Source organism: Lampris incognitus, chromosome 6 (genome assembly GCF_029633865.1).
Source record: "Lampris incognitus isolate fLamInc1 chromosome 6, fLamInc1.hap2, whole genome shotgun sequence".
NCBI classification, from domain to species: domain Eukaryota; kingdom Metazoa; phylum Chordata; class Actinopteri; order Lampriformes; family Lampridae; genus Lampris; species Lampris incognitus.
In genome coordinates, this window is record NC_079216.1 from 20717150 (window position 1) to 20738442 (window position 21293).

The following is a 21293-nucleotide window of genomic DNA, read 5'->3' on the forward strand; positions in this document are numbered from 1 at the left end:
AATCAAAATCAGCAACGAATTGTGACCTTAAAATCAAGTCAAATTGCTATCAAGAGCTTGAATGGTACCTGCTGTTTGATGTGGAGAGCACACTGCAGTTAAAAGAAGAGCCACTAGATGGCAGAAGGGTAATTTAAAATGACTGTTCAGGCATAAAACCTGCCATAAAATTCTGTTGATCTTTACAAATCAAGACTCAATAGTCTAACAATGCCTTCAGTGCTGAAAAAAGTGCGAATTGAATAGTGGCCTTAAAATTGAAAGTCAAATCGAATTGTGGCTTTGGAGAATCGTGACACCCCTAGTCCATATTCATTCCTTCAATTAATACAATCAACATTATTTCTGCAAACACTGCTACCAGGTAATATTCACATCAGTAGTTTGTGTAGAAAATCAAGTATTTTCTTTTGGGAGACTTTCAGAAAATAACTACAAATGTATACAATTATTTCAAAAGTTTGGGCCAGCTATCAAATTAAACCAATGTATCAATGTGGTTCCTGAAGAATTACCACTGTTAAAACACTGGGCCAAGAGCATAACATGTGACCAAAACCGACAAACGACCATCTGTCACGCAAATTTAAATTAGGGCTGTCAATTTTAAATTGAAGTTCAAACTTTTGTTCAAACCTGGTGAATTATGAAAAGTTTGAACTGTAGTGATGTGATCGAATTCAAAATTGGAGCACTACAGATAATGCTAAAGTGAGTAAATTGTGAAGTTAAACCAATAAATTAGTGCATTCCTAAGACTGTAAAAAAATAAGTGCAGTCCTAACTGTGAAGTTGCATATTGCCCTCTGGACAGGCAAGAAAGATAGAGAGAGCGAGAGCGAGAGCGAGAGCGAGAGAGAGAGAGAGAGAGAGAGTGAGGAGAGGGAAAATATTTGCTTGTTTCATCGATTTTAAAAAAGCCTTCGATTCCATCTGGCATGAAGGACTTTTCTACAAAAATCCTTCAAAGTGGACTAGGGGGTAAGGTTTATGATCTTATAAAATGTATGTACAGACACAACCAGTGTGCTGTGAAAATTGGAAATCAAAGAACAAGAGTATTTCACCCAAGAACGCGGTGTGAAGCAAGGATGCTGTTTAAGTCCAACATTATTCAACATGTATATAAATGAACTTGCAGACCAGCTGGACCGTTCAGCAGCTCCAGGCCTCACACTCTACGATGCAGAGATTAAATACCTGCTTTATGCAGAAGACCTTATTCTGTTGTCCCCAACCAGTGATTTTCTTCAACATAACCTGTCCATCCTAGGAAAATACTGCCAAAACTGGGCACTGGATGTAAACTTTAAAAAAACCCAAATCATGATCTTTCAGAAAAAACCCAGATGCCTTGAAAACAAATACCACTTTACTTTGAACAACACCCTAATTGAACACAAAAAAAATTATACATACCATGGTCTGTCCATATCTGCATCAGGAAGTTTCAGTATGGCAATACACGCGCTCAAAGAAAAAGCATGCAGGGCAATGTATGCATTAAAAACCAAACAATTAAACATCAAGATTCCAGTTAGAATCTGGACAAAAATATTTGATTATGTTATTTTACCCATAGCTTTGTATGGAAGTGAGGTCTGGGGCCCGCTCAGTGGACTGGAGCATGGCTCATGGGACAAACCACATGGAATTCTGCAGAATTTTTTTAAAAATGTTCAAAGGAAGACACCAAGTAACGCCTGCCGAGCAGAACTGGGGCGTTTCCCATTATGGTTAAACATCCAAAAACGGGCCATAACATTTTGGACGCATCTAAATTCAAGCCCAAAAGACACCCTTCTATTCAAGGCATTAAAACCCAAGAGCTGAACCCTGAAAACAGTCCCCTCAGTCAGCTGATGGTGAAGCTAACCAACCAGGCTCCCATCAGCACTGCCTTAAAACACAGCAGAATAAAACAAATTATGAATCAGTCAAAAGATCTATATTTGGAACATTGGAGAAATGAAACTAAAACCCAAAGTAGACTACACTGTTATTTGACCCTAAACAGAGAATATGGATTGGCCGAGTATCTCCACTCTGTCAGAGATACAAAGCAGACACGGATCCTGACCAAATACAGGCTCAGTGACCACCAATTGGCTATAGAAACAGGAAGACACAGACAAACATGGCTACCCAAAGAGGAGCGTATATGTGGTCACTGCTCGACAGGTGAGGTAGAAACAGAGATGCACTTCCTCCACTGTGAGAAATTCTCTTCAGTAAGAGACTCCCACTTCGGGGAAATAGCGAAGTACCAAACTTCCTACTGTTAACCCCAGAGGAGAAACTGGCAGTTCTCCAGGGTGAAGGAAAAACAGCTCCTCGGCAGCTTAATACATATTTGCCTGCCACAGCCTGCGGGACTCACAACCACTATAAGATCCCCAAAATTATATGCTATTACGTAATTGCATTAAACTGTACAACATTTATTGCACTGTACTGTATGGCAATAAAACATTTTTTTTGACAGCTTCAGTAGGCAAAAATATGGAACCTGCTTATGTGATGACACCTATGTGATGACACATATATGATGTAATGTGAATTTAATATGCATTTAATATGTGATGTAATGTGAATTTAATGTGTATTTAATATGTGATGTAATGTTTTAACCTTCTGCAAACTGCTTTAAGCAACAACATATTTTTTGTTCATGCCAATAAAGCTATTTGAATTTGATTTGAATTTGAGAGAGAGAGAGGGAGAGGGAGAGGGAGAGAGAGAGTATGCTTCCCATTGATAATAAATATCCAAAAAAGATCACTTAAATTCTGGATGTACCATTTAAGTCCCCACGACACATTGCAATCTAAAGCATTCCAAATCCAAGAGCTAAGAAAGAGTGCCCTCAGTCAGCTGGTTGTGAAACTAACTAACCTCGTAACCACTAACATACAGTGCATCCGGAAAGTATTCACACCCCTTCACTTTCCCCACATTTTGTTATGTTACAGCCTTATTCCAAAATGGATTAAATTCCTTTTTTTTCTCATCAATCTACACACCATACCCCATAATGACAAAACAAAAAAGGTTTTGTAGAAATATTTGCAAATTTATTAAAAATAAAAAACTGAAATATTGCATCTACATAAGTATTCACACCCTTTACTCAGTACTTGGTTGAGGCACCCTTGGCAGCGATTACAGCCTCAAGTCTTCTTGGGTATGAAGCTACAAGCTTGGTACACCTATATTTGGGGTATTTCTCCCATTCTCTGCAGATCCTCTCGTGCTCTGTAAGGTTAGATGGGGAGCGTCGCTGCACAGCTATTTTCAGGTCTTTCCAGAGATGTTCAATGGGGTTCAAGTCTGGGCTCTGGCTGGGCCACTCAAGGACACTCACAGACTTGTCCCAAAGCCACTCCTTCGTTGTCTTGGCTGTGTGCTTAGGGTCGTTGTCATGTTGAAAGGTAAACCTTCGCCCCAGGCTGAGGTCTTGAGCGCTCTGGAACAGGTTTTCATCAAGGATCTCTCTGTACTTTGCTACATTCATCTTTCCCTCAATCCTGACTAGTCTCCCAGTTCCTGCCGCTGAAAAACATCCCCACAGCATGATGCTGCCACCACCACGCTTCACTGTAGGGATGGTATTAGCAAGGTGATGAAGGTGCCTGGTTTCCTCCAGACGTGACGTTTGGTATTCAGGCTAAAGAGTTCAATCTTGGTTTCATCAGACCAGAGAATCTTGTTTCCCATGGTCTGAGTCCTTTAGGTGCTTTCTGGCAAACTCCAAGCGGGCTGTCATGTGCCTTTTACTGAGCAGAGGCTTCTGTCTGGCCACTCTACCATAAAAGCCTGATTGGTGGAGTGCTACAGAGATGGTTGTCCTTCTGGAAGGTTCTCCCATCTCCAGAGGAACGCTGGAGCTCTGTCAGAGTGACTATCGGGTTCTTGGTCACCTCCCTGACCAAGGCCCTTCTCCCCCGATTGCTCAGTTTGGCTGGGCGGTCAGCTCTAGGAGGAGTCCTGGTGGATCCAAACTTCTTCCATTTACGAATGATGGAGACCACTGTGCTCTTCGGGACCTTCAAAGCTGTAGACATTTTTTTGTACCCTTCCCCAGATCTGTGCCTCGATACAATCCTGTCTCGGAGGTCCACAGACAATTCCTTTGACTTCATGGCTCGGTTTCTGCTCTGACATGCACTGTCAACAGTGGGACCTTATATAGACAGGTGTGTGCCTTTCCAAATCATGTCCAATCAATTGAATTTACTACAGGTGGACTCCAATCAAGATGTAGAAACATCTCAGGGATGATCAGTGGAAACAGGATGAACCTGAGCTCAATTTTGAATGTCATAGCAAAGGGTGTGAATACTTATGTACATGCAATATTTCAGTTTTTTATTTTTAATAAATTTGCAAAAATTTCAACAAAACCTTTTTCAATTTGTCATTATGGGGTATTGTGTGTATTGATGAGAAAAAAAGGAATTTAATCCATTTTGGAATAAGGCTGTAACATAACAAAATGTGGGGAAAGTGAAGGGGTGTGAATACTTTCCGGATGCACTGTAGATGAGTTTCAGACTAGCACTGCTAACCAACCACAGATTTGAGTAACCCAAATCATCAAACAATGAAAAAACTCATTTTTGAAACATTGGGACATAGAAACCAAATTACAACACAAATTAGAATGTTATCAGGCCCTAAAAAGAGAATACAAATTGGCTGACTATCTCTCCAGTCAGAGATAGTAAGCAGAGACACATCCTTACCAAGTACAGGCTCACTGACCACAGTAGCCATTGGAAAACTTGGCTACCAAAAGAGCCAAGAATGTGGTCACTGTATGGCAGGTGAGGTCAAGACACGAGATGCACTTCCTCCTAAATTGTGAAAAATTCCGGAACGTAACAGAAAAATACCAGGAGAAATTTGAAAATCAGATTCCAAATTTTCTACTCCTGGATGTGAAAGAAATATGGCCACTTATTTTAGGAGAGAGCCAAAGTGCACACCTTGTAGTACAATGTGTGTCAGAATGCCATAGCCTAAGGGTCAGTGAGTGACCAAAACACTGTCAATTACTGTCAATTGCTGTTCAAGTGCTGTTCTATGTTTCTGCCAGAACTATGTATTCCTTTTTCCTTTCTTTTCAGTTTTGTGTTTGTTTTTTGTTTTTTTAGTACTCTGTTGACCTGTTTTGCTTTGGCAACACTGTAATTAATACAGTCATGCCAATAAAGCATCACTGAATTGAATTGAATTGAGAGAGAAGAGAGAATTTAAAAAAAATCTTAAACAACTCTTTATTTTACATAAAACAAAAACTCAACAGATATCCATTTCACAACATCAACATAAGCAACTCCTTTACATTAAGACATCCAAAAAGGTCCCCCTTTTTTTCTTTAAATTTTTTTTAGAACAGTGGTCTGTCACGTACTCCCAAATGGTAAAAAAAAAAAAAAAAAAAAAAGAAAGAAAAGAAAAAAAATTTGAAAAACAATAATGCAAAAACAGAATTAAATACCAATTGCCCCTCATTGACTGGGCAAATGGCTTTAGTGAAACGCCACCACGAAATAAATTAATCTAAGTTATTCATTAAGGTAAAGAAACTGAAATCCACTCGGACTCTCGCCTTCACCCTTGCAATGAACAAAGGAGGAAAATCTTCCTCTGAACCATTATTAATTGGACTTTTCCTACTTCTGTAAATCGAAAACTTGGCTTGTCCACTGCAAAATTTAAAAGTTGCCACTTTTCCGCATCCTTTCTCTTGTACCCAGCGCCAAAGATAATAAGTTTCATTCCATTTTTCACTACAGTGTGAGAATGATTTGTAGAGCTTCAAAAAGCGCCTGAAGTCTTTCACATTCCACGAAACAATGAAAACTTCTCTCTGACGACTGACAGAAAGGACACTTAACAGAAACAGTTGGGTTTATCTTAGAATCAATCAATCAATCAATTAATCAAGTTGCATTTAACTGCCAGCGCTCCCTGTAGGATCCTCCACTGCAAGTCACCTGACCTTTTGTTTAGTGGGGCTTTATACAGCAACTGCCACACTGGCCTACAATCATCTGCCACTTTAAGCTTTGTTCTCCATACAGCGTCCTTTCTCTCATTCAGTAATATCTTGTTCATCGCTACAACACAACATTTGTACAAGACCTTTCCATCTAACATATAAAGGTCCATTTTAGTAGCCAAATTTGGGACCGGCAAAGGTCCCGTTAGTCCAGTCTGGTCCATTTAGAAGCCCAACTCGGAGAAAGGATCTCCATTATCAGGAGTCTCGGTCCCAATGGCATAGTCATGCAGCATGTCCAGTTCCTGCCTGGTGAGTCTTTTAAGCCATGCATTCAGAATGTCTCTGTTGTGTCTGTTTGACCTCAAGCCCAACAGTGAAGCCGTTGCCTCTGTGTCAAGAAGCTTTGGATCTGCAGCATCCACAATGTGCTTCAACTTAACAGTTCCAGCTGAGCATAGCCTCCAGTTAAGACCTGGTTTGCTGTCATCCTGAACGTCCAGCCTGGCCCCATGGATTAGAGGTTCTTCCAGGAGCCAAAACAGAGATGATGTAGGCTCCAGTCTGCACCACTTAAATAGAGTCCAAGCTTTAAACAATCCTTGAACCACTTAGATAGAGTCCAAGCTTTAAACAATCCTTGATAAAAAAGTGGCAGGTCATGCATGTTCTTAAAAACACAGTCTGTTAAAAACAAAGAGGCGTCTGAACCCAATCCTTATACCTTCTTTAAAATAATACTCATGAGAGGTCTCCACAGCACATCATCAGTCCCTGTGAGGTAATGCTGTAAGAATAGTCTAAAGGCTGCTACTATGCTCTCTAGATGCATCAAACCCTGCCCTCCCACCTCTTTTGGTAGGTATAGTACATTTTGTGGTACCAGGTGCAGTTTATCCCAAAAAAGTTCACAAGAATAGACTGAACTTTGTTTTTTTTCTTTTTTTAGCAATCCGGCAGGGGGCTCCAAAATGGTTAGCTTGTGCCAGAGGGTGGAGGCTGCCAAATAATTAACAATCAAAACCCTTCCTCTGTAAGACATTTGTGGCAACAGCCATCTCCACTTTTGTAATCTCCCCTCCACCTTTTCCACCACCCCCTCCCAGTTTTTCCAAACAGTCTGGTCATCAACTAGAAACACTTCTAGGTACTTGAAACCTCCCCTCTTCCAATTTAGCCCTCCTGGCAGCTGAGGGAGACCTGCAGACCACTTTCCAACCGCTAAGGCTTCACTTTTTTGCCCAGTTTACTTTTAGCGGCTGAAAGATTCTCAAAACTTTTCACCAGTCTCTCAATCAAATTAACACCATCTTGACTTTTTATAATAACTATATCATCTGCATACGCAGATAAAACAATTCTTGTGCCAAAATCAGGCAAACACAGACCACCAATATAAGAGTGAAAATTGTGTAATAAGGGTTCAATTGAAAGCGTATAGAGCATGCCCAACATTGAGCAGCCTTGTCTTATACCTCTACATGCTTTGAAAGGTTTACACAAAACACCATTAATTTTTAGTACACTCTCAATATCTTTGTACAAAACCTTAACCTTGGCAACAAGTCAAAGGCTGAGGACAAACCTTTCTAACACTTTCCAAAGGTATCGGTGCTCAACCCGGTCGAAAGCGTTTCCCTGATCCAATGAAACCAGACCAGCATCAAAGCCCAACGGACCAGAGACTTCCAAAACATCCCGAATTAGTGACACATTGTCGACAATGGACCAGCCAGGCACACAGCAGGTTTGGGTCTGATGGATGACCTGCTCGATCTTCAGCTTGTTGGACAGGACTCCGGAAAACAAATTGTAATCCACACACAGAAGAGAGGCCGGACGCCAGTTCTTAATATCTTGTAGGTCGCCTTTTTTTTTTTTTTTTTTTGGCAACAATGTCAGAACAGCTATCCTGCAGCTCTGGGGCAAAAATGAGTCATTAAAACATTTAGTGAAGACGTCAATGATGTCATCACACAGTTCAGTCCAAAAACTTTGTAGAACTCCGGCGGGAGTCCATTAATCCCAGGGGCCTTCCCCCCCTGCATGCCCTGGAGCACTGTAGACAGCTCCTCTGTAGTCAGAGGACCCTCCAACTCTTTTTTAGTCTCCTCTGAGATTCTGGACAGCCCACTGCAGAAGGAATCAAATGCCCCTTCATTCTTGGTGTACTCACTGCTGTACAGAAGACAGTAAAACTTCTGGATCTCACTGGCCGTAGCCAGAAGGTATCCTGTTGTTGATTTTAGAGCATGGATGAACCTGCTTTGTCCATTCTTCTTTTTCTAGGCTGAAGAAAAACTTTGAAGGTGAGTCCATCAGGGCTGCACTCTGAAAGCGAGACCGGACCAATGCCCCCTGTGCCTTAACACCCCCCAAGTCAGCCAGCAAGGCTTTTTTGGACTTGAGGTCTTCAACACAACCTCGGTTTCCTTTAGACCCTGCAGAATTCTGCAGCCCCACTATTTCAATCTCTTGATCCCTCATAGATTTGGTAATGTCACGAGAGACATTGAGAGTGTACTGTTGACAAAGCTGCTTCATCTGCACTTTCCCATAATCCCACCACTGTTTCAAAGACGTAAACTCCCTTTTCCTAGTTTTGAAAATATCCCCAAAAAAAGAAGTTTCTTTAAAGTGTGCATCTCATAACAGAGCAGTGTTAAAATGCCAATAAGCAGACTTTTGTTTTAATTTTGCAATAAAAACATTGCATATCACCATTGAGTGATCCGAAAAACCTATGGGCATAATCCTGCATTCTTTAAAAATACTAAAATTATGCCTTAAAGAATAGAAATGATCTAATCGTGCCATAGTAAAAGATGTTTCTTCACTATGAACCCAGGTGTACTGCCTAACATCCTCATGCATCTCTCTCCACACATCAACCAAACAATGAGTTACTATCAACTGCTTGATTGCACGTCTGGAGGCAGCATGAGGTTCAATATGATTTCTGTCCATATAATTTTCTGTGCAGTTAAAATCCCCTCCCAGAAATAGAAACTTTTCAGGTCCACACTGATTCAAAACCACACTGAGGTCAGTTAAAAACTGAACTCTGTAAATGTATATGCTCCAAATGCAGGGCCTGACAAACACCAAAGCAAAAGACTCATATTTGGCTCCAACTACCATTAATCTACCTCTCACTATTTCCTCTACCACATAAAATTGTGATAAAACGTTTTTAGAAAAGAGGAGCGCCACTCCTCCACTAGATTTACTCAAATGACTTAAGACAACATCACCATCCCATTCCTTCTTCCAATCAGTGGCATTCATTATATCACTGTGTGTTTACTGGACAAACATGACATCAACGAGCTTTAGTTTTACAAATTCAAAAGACATGCTCTCTTTCTCAGGTCTCTTGCTCCATTTAGCTTAAGTGTTGAGACTTGAAGTTGGCCATCGAGACTGCTGAGAGAAGAAACACATGATAAAAGAACATTAAGCAGAACAGGAAATGATGTGTCTTATACTGCTTCTGACTCTTCATACTGTAATTCTTGTTTGATTTTCAGAGCCATTGTCCTTAACCTGTACATCTCTTGATCAGTGTAGCCCCTTTTTTTTCTCATCTGAGATTTAACATAGATTCAAAAAAAAGGACTGGTTGTTAAAATCCCTAGTGTTTGCACTGCAACAGATTCAGTGGAGATCAAACTGGAGATGTCTGCCAAGGTGACATTGCCACCACCAGGACACATCATCAGTTGTGTACCTCAGCATCACAGGGTGTTTCGGCCTTTTATCACAAGACACCCTCCGCTGAGGCAGGCCCACCACAGGTTGATCGGTCCTGGGTGTGTGACCTGTGGTTAGCTGTTCACCCTGGCAGCCCAGACGGCGTCTCTCCTTTTGAGCCAGATCCAGTGGCTAGTCCTCTCAGCAGTGTTGGCTAGCTCTTTGATCACTCTCCTGTGGGCCTGCCCCCTGACTCCTAGTTCCCTCAGGAGTTTTGCTGGGGAGCTGGCAACAAAGCCCCTACAACCCACCTCCACAGGGCGCACCTTCACCTTCCAGCCTCTGTCCTCTGCTTCGGCTGCTAGGTTGGCGTACCGCAGCTTCTTACGCTCGTACGCTTCATCGACTGCATCCTCCCAGGGGACTGTGAGCTCAATGATGTAAGCGAGCTGGTTAGAATTGGACCAGAGGACGAGGTCTGGTCGCAAGGTGGTTGTTGCGATCTCTGTCGGGAAGATGAGCTTCTGGCCTAAGTCCACTCGCATTTCCCAATCCCTGGCTGAGTTTAGTGAGCCTAAGTTGGGAAGTGAAGGGTTGGCCTTCAGTTTATCCCCCTCTCGAATGAAAGCTGGGAACCGCCGGGGCCCTTCCTGGTTGTTGAAGGGTTGGGCATTGATGGAAACCCTCTTGCAATCGAGTTCAGCTGCCAAGCACCTGAGCACCTGATTGTGTCACCAGGTGTATCTGCCTTGGGTAAGGCTGGTCTTGCAGCCAACCAAGATATGCTTGAGGGTTGCTGGGGCTGTACACAGGGAGCAAGATGGATTCTCTCCAAACCAGAGATTTAGATTTATGGGAGAGGGCAGGACATCATATGTGGCCTTGATGATGAAACTCAGCCTGTTTGATTCCATGCTCCAGAGCTCACTCCATGTGAGTTTCCTCTTTTCAACACCCTCCCACCTCATCCAGCGACCCTGTTTGGCTTGTGCTACGGCTTTAGCACATCTGGCTGCTTCTTCCTGTCGGCGGACCTCCTCAACCACCATAGTTCGCCGTTCGGTAGTAGTCGCCTTTTGCCAGGTAGGTGTTTTTATTCCCAGGCCAAGGCCGCCTCTGCCTTGTTGAACATGGCCTACTACGTCTCGGTGGCGGAGGGCAGATTTCGCCTCCAGTACAGCTGCAGCCGGGGTCCATTTCTTCCCTGTTGCTAGGGTTGGAGCAACTCCTCTCACTATTGGATCTCGGGATTCTGTGAGGGACATGTCCAGCCTCACTTTGGCACATTTGAATTCCTCAACCAGGCTGGAAATTGGCAGTGCGAGGGCTCCATTGCCGTAGAGTCCAACACTGCTGAGGCACCTTGGCAGTCCAAGCCACTTCCTCACCTGCGAGTTCACTAGCCTCTCCAAGCGATTGGCATGAGATTGTGAGACTTCGTACATGGTTATTGGCCACATGAGTCGGGGTAGCAGCCCAAACTGAAAGCACCAAAGCTTCAACTTCCCGGGCAGTGCAGTGTTGTTGATTTGCCTGAGGCCACTGATTGTATCCTGGCGAAGTTGCTCCAGTTGCTGGGTGTCTTTGAGGTCTGCATTGTACCACCGTCCGAGGCTCTTGATGGGCTTCTCCCGGACCGTGGGGATTGGTTGATCACTAATGCAGAACCGTTCATCTGCTAGTTGGCCTTTGACAATGGAGATGCTGCGAGATTTGCTTGGTTTAAACTCCATTCGTGCCCACTTGATGTTCTCCTGGAGTTTCTGCAGCAGGCGCCTGGTGCATGGTTTTGTTGTTGCTATGGTGGTCAAGTCATCCATGTACGCCCGGATTGGTGGAAGACGCAGGCCATTCCTGGACCTTTCGCCTCCCACCACCCATCGAGATGCACGGATGACGAGCTCCATTGCCATGATGAATGCCAGGGGGGAAATAGTGCAGCCCGGCATAATGCCCATTTCCAGATGTTGCCAAGTGGTGGTGGTGTTCTGTGTTGTGACACAGAACTGGAGATCCTGAAAATAGGTCTTGACCAACTCTGTGATATTTTTGGGGACATGGAAAAAATCAAACACCGTCCACAGGATCTTGTGAGGAACTGATCCAAAAGCGTTGGCAAGGTCTAAGAAAACCACGTGCAGGTCTCTCCGTTCTTTCTTGGCAGCTTGTATCTGGTGCCAGATGATATTAGCATGCTCCAGACATCCTGAGAAGCCATGGATCCCGGCTTTCTGCACTGATGTATCAACAAAGTTGTTTCTTTGCAGGAATGTGGAGAGCCTTTGGGCAATCACACTAAAAAATATCTTTCCCTCTACATTAAGAAGGCTGATCTGGCGAAACTGGCTGATGCAGGAAGAGTTCTTTTCCTTGGGGATCAGAATGCCTCCTGCTCTTCGCCATGCCCTGGGTATGACTCTTTTCTGCCATGCCACTTTCATCAGCTTCCAGAGGTATTTCAGGACTCCAGGAGTGTTCTTATAGAGTCTATACTGAATACCATTGGGCCCAGGAGCTGACATCGATCTTGCCTGCTTTACCGTCCTCTCCACCTCACTCCATGTTGGGGGGTCTTGTGTCCATATGGTGGTCAGGTGGGTGAATTGGTGGCATGTCATCCGGGATGGTGACTGGCTCATGTCTCCGGACATCAGAGTAGGTCTTCTTTAGGTGCTCTTCCAGATCTCGTATGGGGACTCTAAGGCTCCCATTTTTCTTGCTGTCAAAAAGGCTCTTGACAAAGCTGTAAGGGTTGCTGTAGAAACGAGTCCTAGCCCGTTCTTTCCTCTTATGCTGTCGTCTGAGGTGTTCTGCTCTTCGCAGCTTGGTCAAATGCTGCTTTATTTCAGCCTGTAGTGCGTCAAGCCCAACCCTCTCTCCCTCTGTGGCCTTCCTCCACTGCTTCCTCAGTTGTCTTCTCTCCTTCACCAACCTGTCAATTTCCCGCTGTCTCCTGGATTTGGGCTGGGTTGAAGGGTCTTTCTGCCTACTGGGTATCTTCTCCTTCACTCCAAATCTCTCCACGCCATAGCTGTAAATGATGGCTCCCATGTTCTCCAGTTTTCTTTCAACTGTTCCCTTTTGACCTTCTAGTAAGAGGACAAGGTCAGAGTTGATGGTCTCCCACTCAATCTTCTGGCTGGACTTGGGCCACAGGATTTGAGGTTTTCTTCCTTCCATCTTCCTCTCTGCTGCTGGCTGTGGCTGGCCGGGCTCCAGACCTGAGTCCACTGGAGGGTCTATGCAACGTTGAGCTTCGTCTGGGGTGCTGATACCCTGAGGACTGTGGGGGTTCTCCTGCCTCCGGGCTTCACTCGACTGATTTGGCCTACTTCTTAAGAAGTATTGGTCAATGCGAGGCCCCTTACCGAGCTCACTAAGGCACTTCTTTTTGCCTTGATGGATCTTAAGACCCTTCACTGATGTAACCTTTGACCAGCCACAGATGCAGCTGTGCAGCTTTTGTCCTGCCAGTGCTGATGATCCATCGGTTGCGGTGCTGGTCATCCGACTCGTTGTCAAATCCTTTCCTTGTTCCGTTACCGTGTGATCCACCTGTGAGTCATCTTGCGCCCCCGCTCTCGCAGACTCTGGGGGTATTCTTCTCCTTAAAGTTTTCGTAGCAATATTGGGTGGATCCAGGAACGCTAACTAGCATTGGATCCTGCTAGTATGAGTCGCTAGCCCATACCGGCCCCGTTGGGGTCTATTCCCTCCTGTCAGCAGTCTTTCCAGGCCGTCATCTGGTCTTTCCCTGATTGTCAGCTGCCCTTTCGCAGCGGTCACTGGTTTACTCCAGATATTCAAGATTCAAAAAAGGACTGGTTGTTAAAATCCCTAGTGTTTGCACTGCAACAGATTCAGTGGAGATCAAACTGGAGATGTCTGCCAAGGTGACATTGCCACCACCAGGACACATCATCAGTTGTATACCTCAGCATCACAGGGTGTTTCAGCCTTTTATCACAAGACACCCTCCGCTGAGGCAGGCCCACCACAATTATTAGTCTTCAAAAATCCTCAATTTTGAAATTTCTTAAATTTTTTGTTTGTAGCAAGAATTTCTTAATTTGGCGTGCATCATAGTACTCTTGCTTTGTTGCCCGATAACTGGGAGGAAGTGTGAGTTCGGCTGTCTACACCACCATCCTCCTCCTTAAACTCATCTTCAGACATTTGTACCTCTTACTGCTTTTTCTTTAATACAGGTACCTGGCTGTCTATACCACAGTCCCCTTCCTCCATCTCCATACTCAACTCAGCCTCAGACAGTTGTTCCTCGTACTGCCTGCTTTCTCTCCCTTGTTATTGCTCCTTTTTTGGCTTAAGAGCCACTCGTTTTAGCTGCCTACTTTCTCTTTAGTACAGGAATCCTACAGACTTTTTCTTCCTCCATCAAATCCTCCCTGCTGCTCAACACTATACCTTCTGCAGCTCTACCTGTAGTATTTGATGCCACTACCTGTTTACTTTGTGGTTCTTTTTCAAAAATGTTTTTCTTTTTAGACTTTTCACTCTGTTTAGGTGGTTCAGTTTTGTCAGTGTCATCTAGGCTCTGTCCCTTTCTGTTGTCTCTTCACTGCTTTGCCTGGTTTTAGTCCCTTTTCTGTCGTCTTTTCACTGTTCTGCCTGGTTTCACTGTTTTCTCTCGTCTGCGTTTCGTCATCAGTGTTTCTCAGGACATGCACGAACAAAATGACCCTCTCCTCCACAGCAAAAACACTTCAAGGTCCCAGAGGTCCCAGAGTTTACAAAAATCAAAATCAAATCATCTACCTTCACCCTAAAAGCTACATCCAAGTCTTCGTCTTTTTTATTCAAGATCATTTGAACCTGTCGTCTGTGTGAAACTACGTGTTGCACCAGCGGCGATTTGCAGCCAGACGAGTTTCCTGATTGATGAAACTACTTTTCCATATCTCGACAGCTCTCTTTGTCAAAAAGTCGTCGGAAATAAAAGCTGCCGGAGAGGTTTTTAGATGAAGAGCCAATTAATTTAGCAACCACATTTGTTAGCTTACTAGCTAGCTACGTTAGCTAGGTAGCTAGCAAGCAGAACCTGTTTAGTACTAACGTACTCCCACAAGGAGCACGTGTTTAGTACTAACATACTCCCGCAAGGAGCAGACTCTGGGGACTGGGAGAGGGGCTGCAGGCACACTCACATACACTGATCATCCAACCCTATTATGATGGTAAGCAAATTGGCCTCGTGTCATTCCTTTGGGCTCCACAGTTACCCAACATAAAATAGTGTGTAGCTATCGTGAGCCTAGCTACTTTATTTTGAGTTGTCAAGATGGTAAGCTGCTGATGCTAGTTTGCAGCACCATTTCGCACGTGTGCTGTGATTTAATTAATGGCACCTGCTGTTCTGAGTCTGCAGCCATTCCAATCCTACTGCTCCTTCCCCATGAGGGAGGGAAAGCAAAAATAAAATAAAATAAAAAAGCTTTATGCAGTGTCATTTTAATTTCAAGTCATCTAAACAACAATTTATTTTTAAACTATGTAGTGGTCTTATACTTCAAGATGGCACACAGCCTTATGTGGGTCCTTTTTTCCGCTCAATATGAAAGAGAGATTATTGATGGCACTCGACTTGGAGGGTAAAGTATGTCCAACTTCAGGATTTCACCAATGCTAAGGCTGATATTAGCCTGACACCGCACATCTAGGCCTACATATTACCTCTTGACTAATGTGTGCATCGTAACTTTTTTCCCCAGCTTATTGCAATGGTAGCTCATAGTGCACTGACTGCATTCATTTTGATTTTGCGGTTTCTCTTTATTTTCAGGGTTGTGTTACAAGCGGAGCCCATGAGGACCGAGAGAAGTGAAGAAACAGGCTACACAAATAAGCTACAGCCAAGTAAACTACTGCAATTATTTCCACAGCACCACCATTACTTGAGTTCATAAGATGGCTTCTTGTTGGGCTAAAAGACATAGTCAGCAGATTTGTAAGGGAAATAGAGCAGGATATCCCTAACAAATATGATGAAACCATTGATAATTCAAGTGCAAATTCGCCCACCTTTGCACACACAACTACCCTCCACAGCCTCTTCTGAGTGCCTGCTAGATACACCACCAACTTCCCATATACAAGGGGATAGTGTTCACATCAAAACCTCAAAGAGTTCACTGGGTGCTGAGTGTAGCAGTGCAGCTGGGGGTGCTGAGTGTAGCAGTGCAGCTGGGGCTGCTGAGTGTAGCAGTACAGCAGGGGATGATCAAGTTGAATCGGATTCTTCCTCTGACTCCAACAATGATCAGCCTAATCAGGATTTGCTAACAAGGAGCCTACAATATTGGGCTACCACCTATTCAATCTCTCTAGTTGCACTGTCTGCTCTGCTATGCATCTTAAAGATATTTCACCATAAGCGCCCTAAAGATGGATGAACTTTGCTTGGGATACAAGCTCATGTTCCAACTACTAAAATAGAAGGTGGCGAGTACTACCATTTTGGGTTGGTGAAAGGAATACTTTCACGGTTGAAATGTTTGAGCTTACAAGTGAACCTTAGAATTCTTAACTTTACAATTCAACATAGATGGTCTCCCCCTCTTTAAAAGTTCGAAATTTCAGTTCTGGCCTATACTTGCAATCCTCAAATGTGATTACACTAAGTCCCAATTTATTGTTGGTATCTTTTGTGGTATAAGCAAGCCAAAGAGTGTTTTTGAGTACCTGCAGCAATTTGTTAAAGACCTTACAAATGTACTGGCAAATGGCATCGTTTATAATGGTAAGCAACTGAATGTACTGGTTTCCTCAGTTGTTTGTGATGCTCCAGCCAGAGCTTTCATTAAGAATACTAAGACACACAATGGATAGTCAGAATGTGACAAGTGTCATGAAGAGGGTGTGTGGAACAAGAAAATGGCATATCCTGAAACAAATGTCAGGCTCAGGACAGACTCTAGTTTTGCTGACATGATCGATGAGGAATATCACTTGAATCTGACACTTGGGCCTTTAACAGGGACAATAAAGATGGTGTCTATGTTCCTGATTGTTTACATTCACCTCTATTGTCTGGGGGTAACAAGAAAACTGTTGCATATGTGGTTAAAGGGCAAAAATCTGGCCACTAGGCTTTCTTCACAAACTGTAAACATAATTTCAACAAAACTGCTGGGGCTACGTTCCCACACCGCTTGTGAGTTTAATCGTAAGGCAAGGGATCTAACAGAGCTGGATCAATGGAAAGCTACTGAGCTGCGATGCTTCATGTTGTACTGGGGTCCTATAGTTCTGACGGATTGCCTTCCAAATGAGATGTATGACAACTTTATATTGTTTTCAGTCAGCATGTATTTGTTCTTGTCCCCTGGAATTTCTGAGGAAATGGTTGAATTTGCACATAAGTTGATGATTTCCTTTGTGGAAAACTTTGGAGAGTTGTATGGCAGGGATGAGATTGTGTGCAGTGTACACCATTTTATTAATTTAGCTGATGAATATGTACAGACGATTTGGACCTTTAGATAATATTTCAGGATTCCCTTTTGAGAACTATCTTGGCCAAATTAAGCATCTTTTATGCAAGCCACATCACTCTCTACAAGTTAGTCAAAAGGTTGTCAGAAATTCCACTTGTTGAGGTGCCTTTCCCAACTGATGAACCAGCGTTACACAAAATCCACACAGGTGGTCCTCTTCCCCAACATTTCAGTCCTGCCCAACAGTACACAAAAGTCTCCACTAATCACTTTACCTTGTTCACAAAGGAGGGGGACAATTGTATTGGGGTGGGAGATGGAATTGCATTAGTGGAGAATATAGTCCAGACAGAAGATGTCTATGCGATATACAAAAGGTTCAGACACCAAGAGTCATATTACACCTATCCCTCTGAGTCATCATACATAGGCCCATACAAGGTCAGTGAGTTGCATGATGGAATAGGGATAAGTAAACTTAGTTACATCAAACGCAAATATGTTCTATGTCCAGTCAGCAATAGCCTCATAGCTATTCCAATACCTCATATAAAGTAGATGGCCTCATAGCTAGCTAAATTTTAATTTAGGAGTGCAGGGGAAGTTGTAGCACATCATGAATAATGCTCCTGTTCTTGCTCATAGAACTTAAGATGGAAAGTGAGGTGGTGCTGTGGACCGTTGTATAGTTCCCAACTAGTGGTACAGCAATAGTCCTAGACAGCTGGTATAATGCAAAAGAAAAGAAATTGTTATGCCCCCCCCAAAAAACATCAAACTTTCAAAGGCCCTTCAAGATGGAATGAAACCAGATGATGGAGGGACCTTATTTGAAGACGTTCACCTCCTAATTACCTGTGGTGAGTCATCACTGCATCACCCTTGTCTGATGTATACATTGATGGATGAACAAAAAGCTGCAAGGCTTGTCAATCAGATGCCTTGTGACAATCTCGAAGATCCCCGTTTTGTTCTGTCCTCAGCATTATCTATGGCGATAAGCTGTAATTGCAGGTGTGTTGGGGTATATGCTGTTATTGTTACCTCATTAGGCTATAGATGGTAACTAAACTGACAATTATTTGAATGAAAATCTCAGATTGCCACTTTCAAACCCCTATTGTTTCCATACATTTTTTGGTAGTAATTGTTCACATTTTCTGTTTGTTCTTCTACAGTCATTCCAGCAGGCCAAACACAGTGAAAAAAAAGTACATCTCAACACAGTGTGTAACCTCAGACATAGAATCTGAGGAGGAAGCTGAAGAACAAAAGAAAAGAATATCAGGGTACATGCTGGGTTTTGTTGGCTCTAGGGCCCAAGAGCGGACATGACAGGCAGTCAGAGAAAACCCTGGTGGAGATGGGTTGATTGGTGACAGGTGTGGAGTGTGATGAGTTGAGTGGTGGCTGATGTGGAGGGGGGGGGTGATGACAGTGGGAACGTGCCCGGCCTGTGATCATAGCTGGCGAGAACACGGCTCCTGCTGTCGTCCTGGGAAGTGCTTGGGGAGTCAAGAGACAGAGCAGGCAGCCGAGGTTGCCCGGGCAGGCAGACAGACAGTCAGAATCAAGAGTTGGGGGGGGAGCATGCTGGTGAGGCATGACAGTACACTTGAATTCCTCAGTCAAATGTGTTGGTGTATTTAACTACTTTAATGTAATTGGCCTACAACTAGGGATGGCGCCGATCCAATATTCAGTATCGTTATCGGTCAGATACTGGCCAAATTCACAGGATCGGGTATAGGGAAAAACAAGGAAGTATGTTCTGATCTGATACTATGACATGCCATAAAGCAAGCGGTGTCACGTGAAGAGTAGCAGCGACAACGTTAACTGAACATGAGTGAGCAGGTTAGCAGCGCACCGCAGTCATGTCAGCTGTGTGGACTTATTTTAAGCTCAAGGAAGAAAAAAGCACAACAGCCAAGTGTAATATCTGCAACGCAAGTATTTCTAGGGGTGGCAGCAACACTGGAAACTTCAACACCACGAACTTAAACACTTGCAGATTCATCATGGAAAGGAGTATGCCGAGTTCATACTTGCAACGAATGCCAAGAGGAAAAGTTTGGCGTAACAGCAAATATTGCTGGAAACCATTCAGAAGCGTGAGAAAATCCCTGCAGACAGTAACAAAGTAAAGCTGATTACGGAGAAAATAACCGAATTTGTGCTGGACGACCAGCCGGTTTCTATTGTTGAAAATGTTGGTTTCCAACGCTTAGTTGAACATTTGGAGCCTCGCAACATGATGCCAGACCGGCATTTTATCTTCGATATGGCTATCCCAAACAAGTATAAGCAAGTGTGTGAGTTTATTTCTAAATGCTCGGAAAACATTGCCACCTTGAGTTTCACGACTAACATCTGGAGCTCAGACGTGCGCCCACTGTCCTTATTAAGTCTGACAGCTCAGTGGATTGACTCAAGTTTCACTTTGCAAAAAGCGGTGCTGCAGGCTAAGCAGTTTCGTGGCTCACACACGGGAGAGTCTATCGCTACAGTAACGGAGGAGATGTTAAATGCGTGGAAAATAGAGAAGAGCCAAGCCCATGTCATTTTAAGAGACAATGCCGCTAATGTAATAAAAGCAATGGATCGCCTTGGAGTCGCCAGTTTGGGATGCTTTGCCCATACTTTGCAACTTATTGTGAACGAGGGACTGTTATCTCATTATAGTGTAAGTGATGCACTGGCTATCTGCAGAAAAATTGTGGGTCATTTTAAGCTTTAGTTTACATCTTAATTATAATTTCATACTGGAATTGTAAAAAAAAAAAAGAAAAAAAGAAAAGAAAAGAAAAGATGACCCAGTGTTTTATTTTTGGCCTGTTCTTAAAAGGCCATGCAGCTACTGCTATGCCTTGGCACCGTAAGCGAAAACTTGAGCCAACTATTTTAGTTTACATTCAATGATTTTTTTCATACTGGAATTGTACTCTAATGTTTAGTTACTTTTATTCAGGTGTTTTACATACAGTTCAATCCTAGAGGTTACATACGAAAGAAACTTTAGAACTTGCACTGTTTTTCTACCTTGGGATTTTTTTTCAATGCAGCTAGCATGATATCAGGTGGAAAAGCCTAGAGTTGTGAGTGCATTGAGATGCCATGTTTATCATACTGTGTTCCACTGTACATCTCATACTGGATGCTATTTTTTACGTCACGTTATAGTTATTCAAGTTATGGTCTACATGCAACTTGTTATTTTTTGCTATGCTATTGAGGTATAGGCTACATTCGTTGAGTGTTGAGTTATAGCCAGTATTTTATTTTACATTGGAATTGTAATAATTCCTTTGTTACTAAATACTCAACTTTTAAATTTTACACAAATTTGCACTTTAAATTTCATTTTGAATGTTGGGCACTGCTGACTGCTGACAATCAAAATGCTGATAAGCTCTGTGTGAAAAGATCTGAGCAAAACAAAAAGCAGCAGCACTATTGCGTAACTGAGTCATGTGTGCTACGTATTTCTTCCTTTAGGGGAGTAGGATATTTGTTTTCACAGATTTAGCATGTTTTATAGATGGCTAGGTTAAACAAAAGTTTTTGTTGTTTACAGTTTTTCTCGATTGCCTACACACTATAACTGGGCCAAGTAACTAAACATCCAAAACCATGACGCCATCTACCAAAAGACAAACCCATTTCCCAAAACTATAAACACTACTCCCCTGTTTCACACATGATTCAGATTTGTTGAACTTTTGGTGAAAAACTCTACACACAAATCCCTTCATATATCACTGGCTGCACCATGTGCTCATTTAGAAAGCACTGCCATTCAATATCATGAACTCAAGTCATCACATCTGGAACCCAATTAACACACAATTCCCCAGGTGGAAAAACAAAGAGTCAAAATTGTTCACACACCAATCAGAACCTCAGGATAGATAGATAAAAGGGCCATGGGTCAGTTGACTTGTTTTGGAACAATGGATCCACAAAGACCTGAAGGTAGAGGAAGAGGACACAGGAGAGGAGGTGGAAGAGGAAGGGCAAAGGGCAAGGAGACAAATGGTTTCTGATGAGATTCGTGAAACTGTAGCTGACCATGTCCTTGTCCATGGGATGTCAATGAGGGAAGCTGGACAAAGAGTGCAGCGGAATCTGAGCCGCTT